Genomic DNA, 13,029 nt, shown 5'->3' with positions numbered 1-13,029 from the left:
ACAGTAAATGTGATATATTTGTACTTTACTAACGAAATGAGGAAAATTATTAAAATCACAGGATAGCCACAACAGGTTAATAATATTTATATTTACTTTAATAAATGTTTTATTATTCAGGTTTCTGACCTTTGTTGTATATAATGATGTGCCACACTAACAGTGTTAAATAATGGCTAATATTGTCATTTGATAATTAACAAAATTAGACTTATTTTATTTTAATTAAAAAATATTCCCAATTGATGCATAGATGAATTACCAATATAACTGTGTTGTTTGCTCTGCTATTTAGTGCTTGTATTCCAGAACATCACAGTTTTTTCAACCAAACTATGAAGCTGGAACCTAGTCAGTCTCATAATTTTCTTACAAGCACCTTATGGATTGTCACCAGCATCAACCTTATTATTGTAGAATTTGTGTTTTCCAAGGGACAGCCATTTAGACAACCCATATATACCAATTGTAAGTATGTATCAGTATTCTTCCTTTAATAGAGAACTATTTATAAAGCTGTGACAATTGTCACAGAGACGTTCAAATTTAAAACAATAACCAGGGCTGCCTTTAAAAATAGTGCAGCCTGGGGCAAGTTCTCTTTTATGGATCCCACCATAATTCCCAAGTGTGAGGGAGGTCTATGCAGCTACCGACACAGACATTTCTGCTAACTCTTCCTCCGTGGTCTGCAGGCTACCAGTTTCTGGGCTGTGGGATGTAACACCATATCCCAGTGTGTCCAACAGCAGGCCTCTAGGAGGAAGTATTAGTGGAAAGGTCTTTGCTGGCAGCTGCACTGACTACCATCTCTGGTCTATGGTTGTGGGGGAAGGAGACTAAAAGAGAGAGCTGTCGTAGGCCTGTAACGTCCCTGAAAATAAATTTGGCTCAGATGCTGTATTTAGATTTGACAAGAATTTTACATTATATCAGCTAACTAAACCAATCTTCTCTGCTCCCACCGTGAGAGACCTTGTTTTCACACACACAATTGGTGCGGGGATTTGGGTAGTATTTAAAAGTACAGAAGTGATTTATCGAAACAGTATCATAATATCATAAAATATGATAAACAGCAACTGGTCACATATAGCCATTTTTTTAAAACTACCGGTACATTTTTATGAAAACCGGTTGATTTTTTTCTATATTAATATTTTAGAATCTACCGTATAGATCAAAATATTTGGTTTTAAGAGCCACTTAGGTGTAAATAAATTGAAACATTACAATGAGCCGCAATGTGCTAAACATTTGCTCAGATGGAATGCAAATGTATTTTTTTTTCTCTTCATCTTTAGATCCTTTTTTAATTCTAATAATGTTGCAACTGGGAGCCTACATCTTTTTCCTGTTTGCTGACATGGAATCACTTTACAGTTCCATGGAGGTATGTGTTTGGCACACCAGTAAGCTTATAGTCTTGCGTCAAATATTGTTCTCAGAACTGCTTGGTGGATTTGTAGCTAGGGCTACATTATCACTGTTCTTAATACTTTAACTTGACATTGCGAAAACCAGAATGTTGGTAAATGTCAAGCTGGAATGCATACAAACTGTACCATGAGTGTTAGCCAAGGGCTATCTAGTTTCTTACTGCCAAAGCAGTGTTTGATATATAATACCTTTTTGTGTGCATAGCAATTTAAAGCTAAACACCAAATGTATGTGCAAGCATATGCATGAAAACCAGTATATAGTGTATTTGCTTGAATATAAGACAAGGTTTTTTTTTTGAGCAAATGATCTGAAAAATACCCTTCATCTTATATTTGAGGTAGTCTTATAATCCAACCTTAAATAGAGGTCTGACTAAGATCCAAATCCTCCTTAGGGCTGCAGGGGGACACCTGCATGATACGCACAGACAACCTCCACTGCCCGGCACTTCCGGGGCTTCTATGACGGAGCGCCGGTGTGAAATTACCTTCCGGTGCTCCTTCATAGAAGCCCCGGTGAAAGTGCCAGGCAGCAGCAGACCTGCATAATGTGTGGTTAAGTTAATGACATAAATGTTATAACATTCACAAACTTTCCATTTCATTTTGTTGCAGCTTGTCTGCACCCCTTATTCCTGGAGGGCTGGAATATTCATTATGCTGTTAGTTCTATTTGCTGTATCCTACTGTGTGGAGGTAGTTTTTTTGTTTAATCAACTCAACTTTAAACTTTTTAAGCAGTGTTACATCAAGTTAAAATTTGGAAGCATTTTATATTGGTAAACTAAATTTTGTGTGTGTATAATTTTCTTTATAGATTATTTAATTAACTTGTCTCAAAAAGATGCTTAGATACATTGAGTAGCAAGCAACCCCGTCAACTTTTCACCAGTATATTACATTTGAAATTGCTAATAATAATCCAGTTCTTCTAATTTTCAGGAGCTCTTCATTGAAAATAGGAATCTCTGGTTAGTGATAAAGAGGATTTTCAACTACAATTCGAAGAGTCAATATAAGCAAACACAAATTTCATTGAATAAAGATGCCTGTTTTAATGATTTAGGAAGGCTTTTCTAACATAGTCAGGGATATTGCTAAAATTTCAAAAACCGTTTTGCAGAGTTTGGGAAGGCACAGTTGTGTTAAACAAAAACAACTGTTCTTTTAAAGTTGCTGCTTCTTTAAATGAGCCATTTACTGTTCTGATTTGACATATGTATTTTGAAAGAAGTCTTTATACTGTTGGCTGAAACTGTTTGCCTTTCTAAATACTGTTGGCTACAGTGAATGACCTTTCAAAATCTACTACTGAGAACGATAGTAATATTTGCTGTATAGACCTTCAAGAGTTTGAGCCCTGCAAAATCCTGTACTTCACTTATCACATCTGCTATAATTAAAAATAAATTAAAGAGAGAACTGTTTCACAATCTTCGCCTAAACACTGGTCTTTATTAATATCACAACTACATCTTCATCCTTATATATTTCTATGTTTGCATGGAATAAAAAAGTTGTGTTGAAGATGATAACACAAAGCTAAGAAGTCAGATGCATTCTGATACATACTAAAACTGCATAAATCCAGTTTAGTTGGATCTAAACACCTGCATCTCTTTGAAACTGTAGAGCACAGAAATGTTTTTTTTTATTTAATTCTGAAATGTTCCTCAGAATGTTTGTTGTGTTTTCCATGGGCTATCATCGGTATAACATGGTTATGGATGTTTGGTGTTTGTGCAAACAAATCTGTTGAGGCGTCACTACAACAACAGACCACTATTATTCATGTTATTTTTATTAAAAAAAGATTTTGTACTAAATCTTTATTTTATAACATGTTTTATCATAGGGGAAGTGCTTTGCTATACCTGTCACTTATTAACAGGGTTATCCGCACTTTTCAGTTTAACAGGATTTGGAAAATGAAGATATTAAATAGTCTGGTGAATGACTTTTTCACAGCTTGCTACTACGCTACTACTTCTGGGTCACAGATATCACATGAAATGACCCCACTGAGCTCCCATCTCCCAGCGCAAAATAATCCAATCTCAAGGACCACCCTTGTTTGAAGAATGTAGGGGGAAATTAGCTCCCTGTCTACCAGGGCCAGCCCACCCCACCCCTGATAGCTATAAGACCAAATTTCAAACTTTGAATCAGAATCACTTTATTCATACTCCCCCCCCATGAATGATTTCTAATTATTTGTTTAGAATAATAGGTGCTGTGTATGTAAGTGATTCTGGTGTAATGTTTGAAAAGTGAAGTTATGATCAGCAATAACTTTCATAGCAACATTAACTTTGACTGCAGATAAGAACTATTTAGCCCATATAATCTGCCCATTTTTCCTGATGTAGAGAATCAGACCTCAATCAGTCCTTGGTATTTTCTTAGATTCAGGATATGTATATGTCTATTCCATGCATGTTTAAATTCCCTCAGTGTATCAACTTTTACCACTTCTGATGGAAGGTTGCTATAATATTATTATTATATTTTTATTTATATAGCTATATATATATATAAAATAAAAGTGAGTACACCCCTCAGATTTTTGTAAATAGTTTATTATATCTTTTTCATGTGACAACACTGAAGAAATGACACTTTGCTACAATGTAAAGTAGTGACTGTACAGCCTGTATAACAGTGTAACTTTGCTGTCCCCTCAAAATAACTCAACACACAGCCATTAATGTCTAATCCTGGCAACAAAAGTGAGTACACCCCTAAGTGGAAATGTCCAAATTGGGCCCTATTAGCCATACCCCCTCCACAGTGTCATGTGACTCATTAGTGTTACAAGGTCTCAGGAGTGAATGGGGAGCAGGTGTGTTAACTTTGGTGTTTTCGCTCTCACACTCTGTCATATTGGTCACTGGAAGTTCAACATGGCACCTCATGGCAAAGAACTCTCTGAGGATCTGAAAACAAGAATTGTTGCTCTACATAAAGATGGCCTAGGCTATAAGAAGATTGCCAAGACCCTGAAACTGAGCTGCAGCATGGTGGGCAAGACCATACAGCGGTTTCACAGGACAGGTTCCATTCAGAACAGACCTCGGCATGGTCGACCAAGGGAATCATATCCAGAGGTTGTCTTTGGAAAATAGATGCATGAGTGCTGCCAGCATTGCTGCACTGGTTGAAGGGGTGGGTGGTCAGCCTGTCAGTGCTCAGACCATATGCTGCACACTGCATCAAATTGGTCTGCATGGTGTCGTCACAGAAGGATGATGCACAAACCTGCAGTTTGCTGAAGACAAGCAGACTAAGGGCATGGATTACTGGAACCTGTGGTCCAATGAGACCAAGATAAATTTGTTTTTTTAATCTTAAATTTTCTTAATCCCGCTCCCACTGAATTTCTGACCATTACCGCCCGCTCCCACAACGTGTTTTCTGCTCCCGCAATCTCGCCTGCTCCCGCAAACATTCTCATTCAGATACTCATTCACAGATACTCATTCATTCACTCAATCACGCATACTCGTTCATACATCCTCCCCCACCCCCTTACCTGAACTGCAGATCTTTCGGAGCCACTTGCAGACTTCCGCAGGGGCCACTGCTTCCTTCTGCGTTGCTCGCAGTCTGTGCAAACAACTTCTCTTCTCCTGCCCAGGGGAAGCAGGAACGAAGCAGGGTCATGTGATGTGACATAAATTCACGTCACTCTGCTGGGTTCCTGCTTCCCCTGGGCGGTACAAGAGATGCTATGTGTGCGAGCAACGCAAAGGCAGCCTTGCGGGAGTTCGCAGGATTACTGGCACCTGCAGGTACCGTATTTTCCGGCGTATGGGCGTATACGACTGGGCGTATAAGACGACCCCCAACTTTTGCAGTTAAAATATAGAGTTTGGGCTATACTCGCCGTATAAGACTACCCCTCTACCCAGTATACAACAACCAGCCAATCACGGCAAGCACTGTACCTTACCGGTGATTGGCTGGTTGTTGTATACAAAGCCTGCTTGGATTGGGTGGGTCAGCTCTCCCTAACATACGTACACACCAGCTTACAAACACACATATACACATACACTGCCCTTAACATACGCCTGTCCATACATACACATTTATACACTGCCCTCACCACACACCCCTGCCTTTACACACACTGCCACTCTGTGTGTGCCCCCCCCCGAGATATCCTGCCACTCTGTGTGTGTGTGTCCCGAGATATGCTGCTACTCTGTGTCCCCCCCGAGATATGCTGCCACTCTGTGTCCCCCCCAGATATGCTGCCACTCTGTGTCCCCCCCCGAGATATGCTGCCACTCTGTGTCCCCCCCGAGATGTGCCCCCCTCCCCTAGACTTACCAGTCCGGAGTCCCGGGTGTCTTGCGGGGACGGCAGGGGACATCTATTCTACGCTGAACGGTATACCGTTCTGCACTGGTAAGGAGGATTGTTAAAGCTTACCGTGCAGACGTTCACCAGCAAGCGTAAACAACCTCTGCTGCCGGCACGTCTGCACGATGTGCTTTAACAATCTCCCTTGCCGGGACTCCCCCGTGAGAGTTCCTGGCAAGGGAGATTGTTAAAGCACACCGAGCAGACGTGCCGGCAGCGGGGGTTTACGCGCATCACCGCTGCCGGTGAACGTCGGCGCGATTCGCTTAGACAACCTCCTGTGCCGGCACTCCCCCCGTGGAAAGTGCCGCCAGGGGAGGCTGTCTGAGCGTATCGGAGAGTAGGATGCAGGTCCCCTGCACCACTGCGGGGGATCTGTATCCTAACCCTGCCAGACCTCGAGCTCCCTGTTGGGCTAGTTAGAGGGAGGTCGTGATCTCCCCAACCAGCCCTGCTCATCGGGCGCCTGCTGATCAGGGCTAGTTGGGGAGATCATGATCTTGCACCTTCCTCGGCGTGGCCCTGAAGACCGGCCCAGGGGAGGCGGCTTCTCCGCTCGCCCCTCCCCTAGAGATTCGTGATTCTCCAATCCGGCTCGGTAAGTAAGTATACCCGGCGTATAAGACGACCCCCGACTTTTGAGAAGATTTTCTCGGGTTCAAAAGTTGTCTTATACGCCGGAAAATACTGTATATTGTGTGACCGCCCACAACACACAAAATACAGCCCCCCACCTGCAAGTTTTTTGACAGGTCCCACAGGACCCGCATCCTGCAGTCCTCTAATGAGGAGTAACAGTCTACATGGGCCAGCCTGAACTAACTATGTTAAAGAAGACATTTCAAGTTGCAAATTTTAACAGTATCGCTACTGTTTACACTTTGTGAACACTTGGAGTGACAGATGTGATCTGCAGTTTAGCTATTCATGTGATTAAAGCATGACTTCAAATCACTGTCAATTTTAGGATTCTTTTTTTCTTCTTAGTTTTGTTTATGGCTTTTTCCTGAGGGTGACTGAATACCAAGATTTCTTTTGATAATGTAGTAGAGTAGCTAAGATGGAAATATAGCCCCACATTCAACGCAAATACAAAAAAATTATAATTATGTAAACAAGAAGTAACTCAATATTAATGACTACAAATTTATTCATTACATGACAGAAATAAAACATTAGATACGTTATATCAGATTTGTGTTTAGAGCACCAGCAGATTGCGTAGCACGCTTACAATAAGGGGACAGTGAAAATTAACATTAAAATAGACAATATATAGTTTGATAATAGGATTTACTGACATTAAAACATAATTGTACAGAAGGACAATAGGGTCCTGATCTTGTACACTTCTATTAAGCAGCACTAAAATAACTCTTAATGGAAATTTAATTTAGGCAAATTCGGCAATTCGTACAAAGCTACAAAATGAGACCAGACTGTCCTCAAAGTAAAAGAAAACAAAGCAAAAATCTCTGAATTTTCATCCGAGTTTCGTGGGCCCTTTCACTCACACTCTCCCATACCCTCTCACAGTCTCAATCTCGTTCACTCTCTCACGCTCTCTAAATGTTTCCCTTCTTTCTCTGCCCACCGCTTCTGCTGACCACTTCCGCTTCTTGTTCTTTATCTTCTCTCTTCTACCTTCTATCTTTGATCTTTTCTCCTTTATCTTCTCTCAACAAGAAGATACAAAAGTGATTGGCAGTGAAGATAGGTAAACATTTACAGAGCTTGAGAGAGAGTGAACGAGAATGAGAGTGCGCGAGAGTGAATGCTCAATTTTCTTTCCAACCGAATGGGCAGGAAAGGTAAAACAGAAAATTGTGTCCAATCTATCCCCCTTCATGTATTTATTATAACCAATGTAGCATTGTGGTTTTAGGACATGTTATCCCTCTCCTCTCACACTGGCAGGAACCACATGCTCGTTGGTGTAAAGAATACATACAGCTTTTTTGTCAGTGTACCTAAGGGTTATAATTTCATAATTGCGCAAATCACTTCTTATGCTGAGCTTTTGTTTTGGGGTAGCTAATTGCTTGCAGAACCTTTAAGTTGGTAGCCTTTACTCAAAAAGGGCAAAAGCAGGTCACACTTGACCAATGACCAATCACAAAGATCACAGGATTGTACTCGCCAATAATTGGTTCTCATGGGATTGGAGGATGTAAGGCAGTGACCTGAAGTGAGAACGGGCCAAATGTGACCACGTCGGAGTGCGTCTCTGCATTTTCTATTGCACATCCCAGTATGTCCGCAAGATCATCTTTCTGAAGGAGTTAATTACATGAAATGTGGTCCTGTTCATATTTGGAGCTGGAAAACTTGTCATGTGATATAAAACCTAGCATTGATAAAATATTACTATAGGAACCACAAAAATCTCTTAAATTCTCTTTTATGTGTTTAAACGTTTAGAAGAAATGAAATGAGAAATCTACTATGGAATAATAAACAGTGCATTTAACGTTTTGTTCAGTAACTTTGAAACTTGGCAAATAAGCATAATAAAACCCACAGTTTTATTTATGTTGAGTAAAACAAAAGACAATATTATTTTATTTGGAATCTATAACAAGACATTATAACAACACATTATAACAACACATAGTAACAAACTTTGATAGTTCGTAACATAACTGAATAGTGAATACTTGTTACAAAGGTTCATCAACAAATGTGTAAGATAGATATTTGTTCACAGGACTTTTCTAAATAAAAAATACTTTTTGAATTAGACCGTCTTTCCAAATAAAAATTTGGAAAAATCTGTCATACTTGTCTGCTACCTTGTAATGCAATATTTTGTTGTTTTCAAGCTTGTGTTGTGGTATGGACACTTGTCTTTTTTTTTTTTTTTTTTGGTTGTGTGTACTAATGTGTGTTCACATCATCGCTGAAACACATTTACATTCTTCTACTACGAAAATCATATAGGTAAGTTTACTGCAACATTGATTATAGGTCATACATTTGAATATTTACTAATCATGTAAACAATAACAAGTGAGTATTCAGTTATCAGTATTGGCCAAGTATGATGTTAGGTAAGCAGACCCAGGTTATTCAAAAGGCCCACTGGAGCAACAGCAGGGTAGAGCGAAACAAGAGGCTCCTTAGACTAGGTTAACTAGATATAGAGTTAACCCCGGCGTTTGGGGTGTGCGAGCTGTGCGGCCGCACAAGGCGCCATGGCAGCGGGGGCGCCAGTAGGTGACCACATGTCCCGGATTGCCCTGGTCCCGTGCAGCCTAATTGAAACCCTGTCTTTTTTTTTTCATTGATGCAGAGGAGAGAGAGGGGCGCCGAGTGGCCACTCATGAAGTTTTCAGCAACTGCTCGGCGCCCCTCCGTCTCCTCCGCGAGGCATCTAGCTCGGTTGCAGAGCGGCAGAGCAAGGAGACAGAGGCCTCATGATCCCACCGTAGGACTTCTGGAAGGTAAGTGAACTACAAAGGCGGGAGAGGGGTCAGATAGTCAGAAGGGGGGAGATAGAAAGGGGGGGAGGTAGATAGTAAGAAAGATGGTAGTAAGAATATTGAAATAAATAGAGTGAGAATGAGTGAGAGAATGAATGAATTGGTGTATGGATGAATTGTGTGAATGAGTGAGAGACTATATATTGTCAGCAGGGTCTAATATATATATATATATATATATATATATATATATATATATATATATATATATATATATTGACAGTAGGGGGCTAATATTTATATATATATATATCGGCAGCAGGGTCTAATATTGATATATATCGGCAGCGGGGGCTAATATTAACGAAACTGCCAGTTCAGCTGTTATTTTGAAATCGTATTTCAATCACAGTCTTTACTTCAAAGAGATAAGTACATATTATTAAGTGAATGAGGGGACAAAGGGACTCTGGGGATGGTTATGAGGGATAGGACCACTCAAAGTCACGGTAGGGTCAGAAAGAGGGAAGACCTCTTTCCCTCTTACCAGTGTTTACAGTTATATATTATTGTACTTGTTTGTACTTGCACATAAATAATCTTTAATCAAAACTAGTTGTTTGTAACAAGATTTTTTTCCTTTCTTTTTTGTGGGATGGGGGGGTGCCAGATAAGTAGTCAGCACAGCCTTGCCGCTCCTCCCTCTGGTTGGTCTCATCCCCTTCACTATGGCCCCTGCTCCTTTACAGGCACAGATTTCCCACCTGGGCAGAGACACAGTATGGATGTTGCAGGCACAAGGTAGTTTATTTCAAACATGTATTGCATGAGATTACATTTTCCATGACTCTCATGTTAAGCATCATAGGAAAGTGAGTACTCAACTAAAGTGCCAAGGGTTAGCTTTGATAACATTATGGATTGGTACTTGACACTGCTGTGGAATGCAAATCTCATGATTCCCAGCCATCCATTTTGTTGGCCAAACATCATGAGCAATGTAATAAGAGCATTTTGAGTGCCAATTGCTGCTGCAAAACTACCACGTAATGTTTGCTGTGCATTACAGAGCTACACTACATAACATTCACTTTTCTTGACTGCAACTCAGGCCCGGACTGGGACAAAAAATAGGCCCGGGCATTTAAGCCTGAGCAGCCCATATTTATTTATTTATTTATTTATTTATTGTTAAAGCCCACCCTTCATGTACCATCTTTGCATTTAATCATTCACACAAATCATTAACACATTCATTAATGCAGTCTCACAAATCATTCACACAATTCATCCTCACATGAATTCATTAATTGTCATACGCATTCACACAATTCATCCACACATTTATTCATTCATTCTCATACGCATTCACACTACCTCCTCTCTTCATCTTATCTGCCCCTTCTCACTATGTTCCCCTTTTCACTATGTAACCCCCTTCCCCACTTCTCAATATGTACAGCCTCTATCTATCCCCTCTCCCCCTTTCTCACTATCTAACCCCCCACTGCCTCTTCTCACTGCACCCCCCTCCCTCACCCTACTTACCTTGTTGCCGGAACAAGCAGCAACTGCGACCGCACCTGTGGCAGGGCAGGATTGACTTAGGGGCTGATGGAGCTGCAGCTCCAGGCCCCCACCTTAAAATAAGCCCAGTCAGGACCGGACTGACTGGTCCTCTATGGCCACATTAACGCAGAGCCCCTTAAGCCCGCCGCAACTACCCCCTCCTAACTATCTACCCTCTCCCTCTTTGAAGTTCACTTACCTTTCAGGAGTCCTGCGGTGGGGGTGCAAGGCCTCTGCCTCCCAGCTCTGCCACTGTATGGAACAGTATAGAGTGATGGGAGTTATGATGTACTTTTAGAGCATAATTAGATCATGAAAAAGACATTTGAAATGGTACAGCATAACACCCCTCACTCTCACACACTTACCAATCCACACACCTACTAATCCACACGTATATACCAATCCACACGTATACACCAATCCACACGTATACACCAATCCACACGTATACACCAATCCACACGTATACACCAATCCACACGTATACACCAATCCACACGTATACACCAATCCACACATATATACCAATCCACACATATATATACACCAATCCACACGTATACACACCAATCCACACGTATACACACCAATCCACACGTATATACACCAATCCACACGTATATACACCAATCCACACATATATATCAATCCTCACATATATACCAATCCTCACATATATACCAATCCTCACATATATACCAATCCTCACATATATACCAATCCTCACATATATACCAATCCTCACATAAATACCAATCCACACATATATACCAATCCACACATATATACCAATCCACTCTCACTGAATGTTTTCCTACCTTTCCTCTTTTCTCCATACAGCTCCTTTTCCTCCTCTTCTTCAGTTCTTCTGTCTTCTTCCGGGTCAGAGGGCACGGACAGCGGTGGGCGCGGCTTCAGTGTTGTGCGCTGGGATCTGACAACAAATCCCGGCGCACAGCAGCTGTTGCCGCGCGGATCACAAGGGAGCGGTATCGGAGGTCTTTAACAGACCTCCGGCTCCCTTGAGTGATTTTAAGCCGGGTTGAACCCGGCTTAAAATCACTCAAGGGAACCGGAGGTCTGTTAAAGACCTCCGATACCGCTCCCTTGCGAGCCTGCTCCTCCAGCGGCGGACATTACTGTCCGTCTCTGGAGGGGTGCCGGGTGCCGCAAGTTGGCACCCCCTGATGAGCGGCACGCCCCCCGCCGCCGCCCCCTGGAGTGTGGCGCCTTGTGCGGTCGCACACCCCAAAGGCCGGCCCTGCTCTAAGGGGCTGGGAAGCCCCCACCATGGCTGGCCTTAGGGGTCTGCGGCCGCACAGGGTTTAAATTAAAACATCGGGTTTTTGCGGCGGTTAATGCGGCCGTAGGTAGGGTAGGGGCCTGGAGCTGCAGCTCCATCAGCCCCTAAGTCAATGCGGCCCTTGCCGTGGCCCGGCCCACCGGGCAAATGCCCGGTGTGCCCGATGGCCAGTCCGGGCCTGCTGCAACTCCTATGATACTGAGCAGCAACACTGCTAGTGTATTATGGGAATAGTAGCTAGTAGCTACAGATTGGGCTAGGGGGGTATTTTTCCCCTCTGGAAAAAAATCCTGCGGACACCCATGTAAGCAGACGCATTTTAGAACAAAATATTATTGATCAAACATTTTCACTTGCAATGGGCTGTGAGTTGCTGACATATTGTTGGTCACAAAAAAGCAAGGAATCAACGCACACTCCACTAATTAAAAACACCTATCTGAGGCATGAGGCAATATTGGAGATTCCGTCACACTATATGGCCATATATTGTTTAACCAGAAACTACTTCAAAGTAACCCAATTTTGACTAGTCCTACCTAACCCTAACATTGGTATTTATTGCTTATCATGGAACTGAATGAGTGGGACTGCACTGCCCTAACGCACAGAGACCTTTTGAAATGTAAAGCCTGCTCTGGACACTTCTAATGAGGCACCTGTTTAACCCCAAGGTGCGGTCAAAACCTGCAAATATACACAAAAAAAAATACAAGAAAGGAGGCACATCCTAATGAATGTGAAGGTTCTATGCTATATTCTTAACAGCTCGGTGAGACCCCTGCCTTCACAGATATGCCCAATGAACACATTTACCCTGTCTCTGGGAGGAAAGACCTTGGTTTCACCTGGGCAAATGATATCATGAGAAAAAAAAAACTTTTTTTGTATAATCTGGAATCTGACCAACAGGCAGGAATTC

General features: G+C 41.9%; 1 pseudogene; it reads left to right on the top strand.

Moving 5' to 3' along the window:
* The window catches only part of LOC128482981 (probable cation-transporting ATPase 13A5), a 43,526-nt pseudogene extending 40,651 nt beyond the window's left edge, over positions 1–2,875 (top strand).
* The last annotated feature ends 10,154 nt before the right edge of the window (positions 2,876–13,029 follow it).

The sequence above is a fragment of the Spea bombifrons genome, chromosome 3, assembly GCF_027358695.1.
Source record: "Spea bombifrons isolate aSpeBom1 chromosome 3, aSpeBom1.2.pri, whole genome shotgun sequence".
NCBI classification, from domain to species: Eukaryota; Metazoa; Chordata; class Amphibia; order Anura; family Pelobatidae; genus Spea; species Spea bombifrons.
The sequence above is the reverse complement of the archived record's forward strand: the minus strand, read 5'-3'. Positions and strand labels throughout refer to the sequence as shown.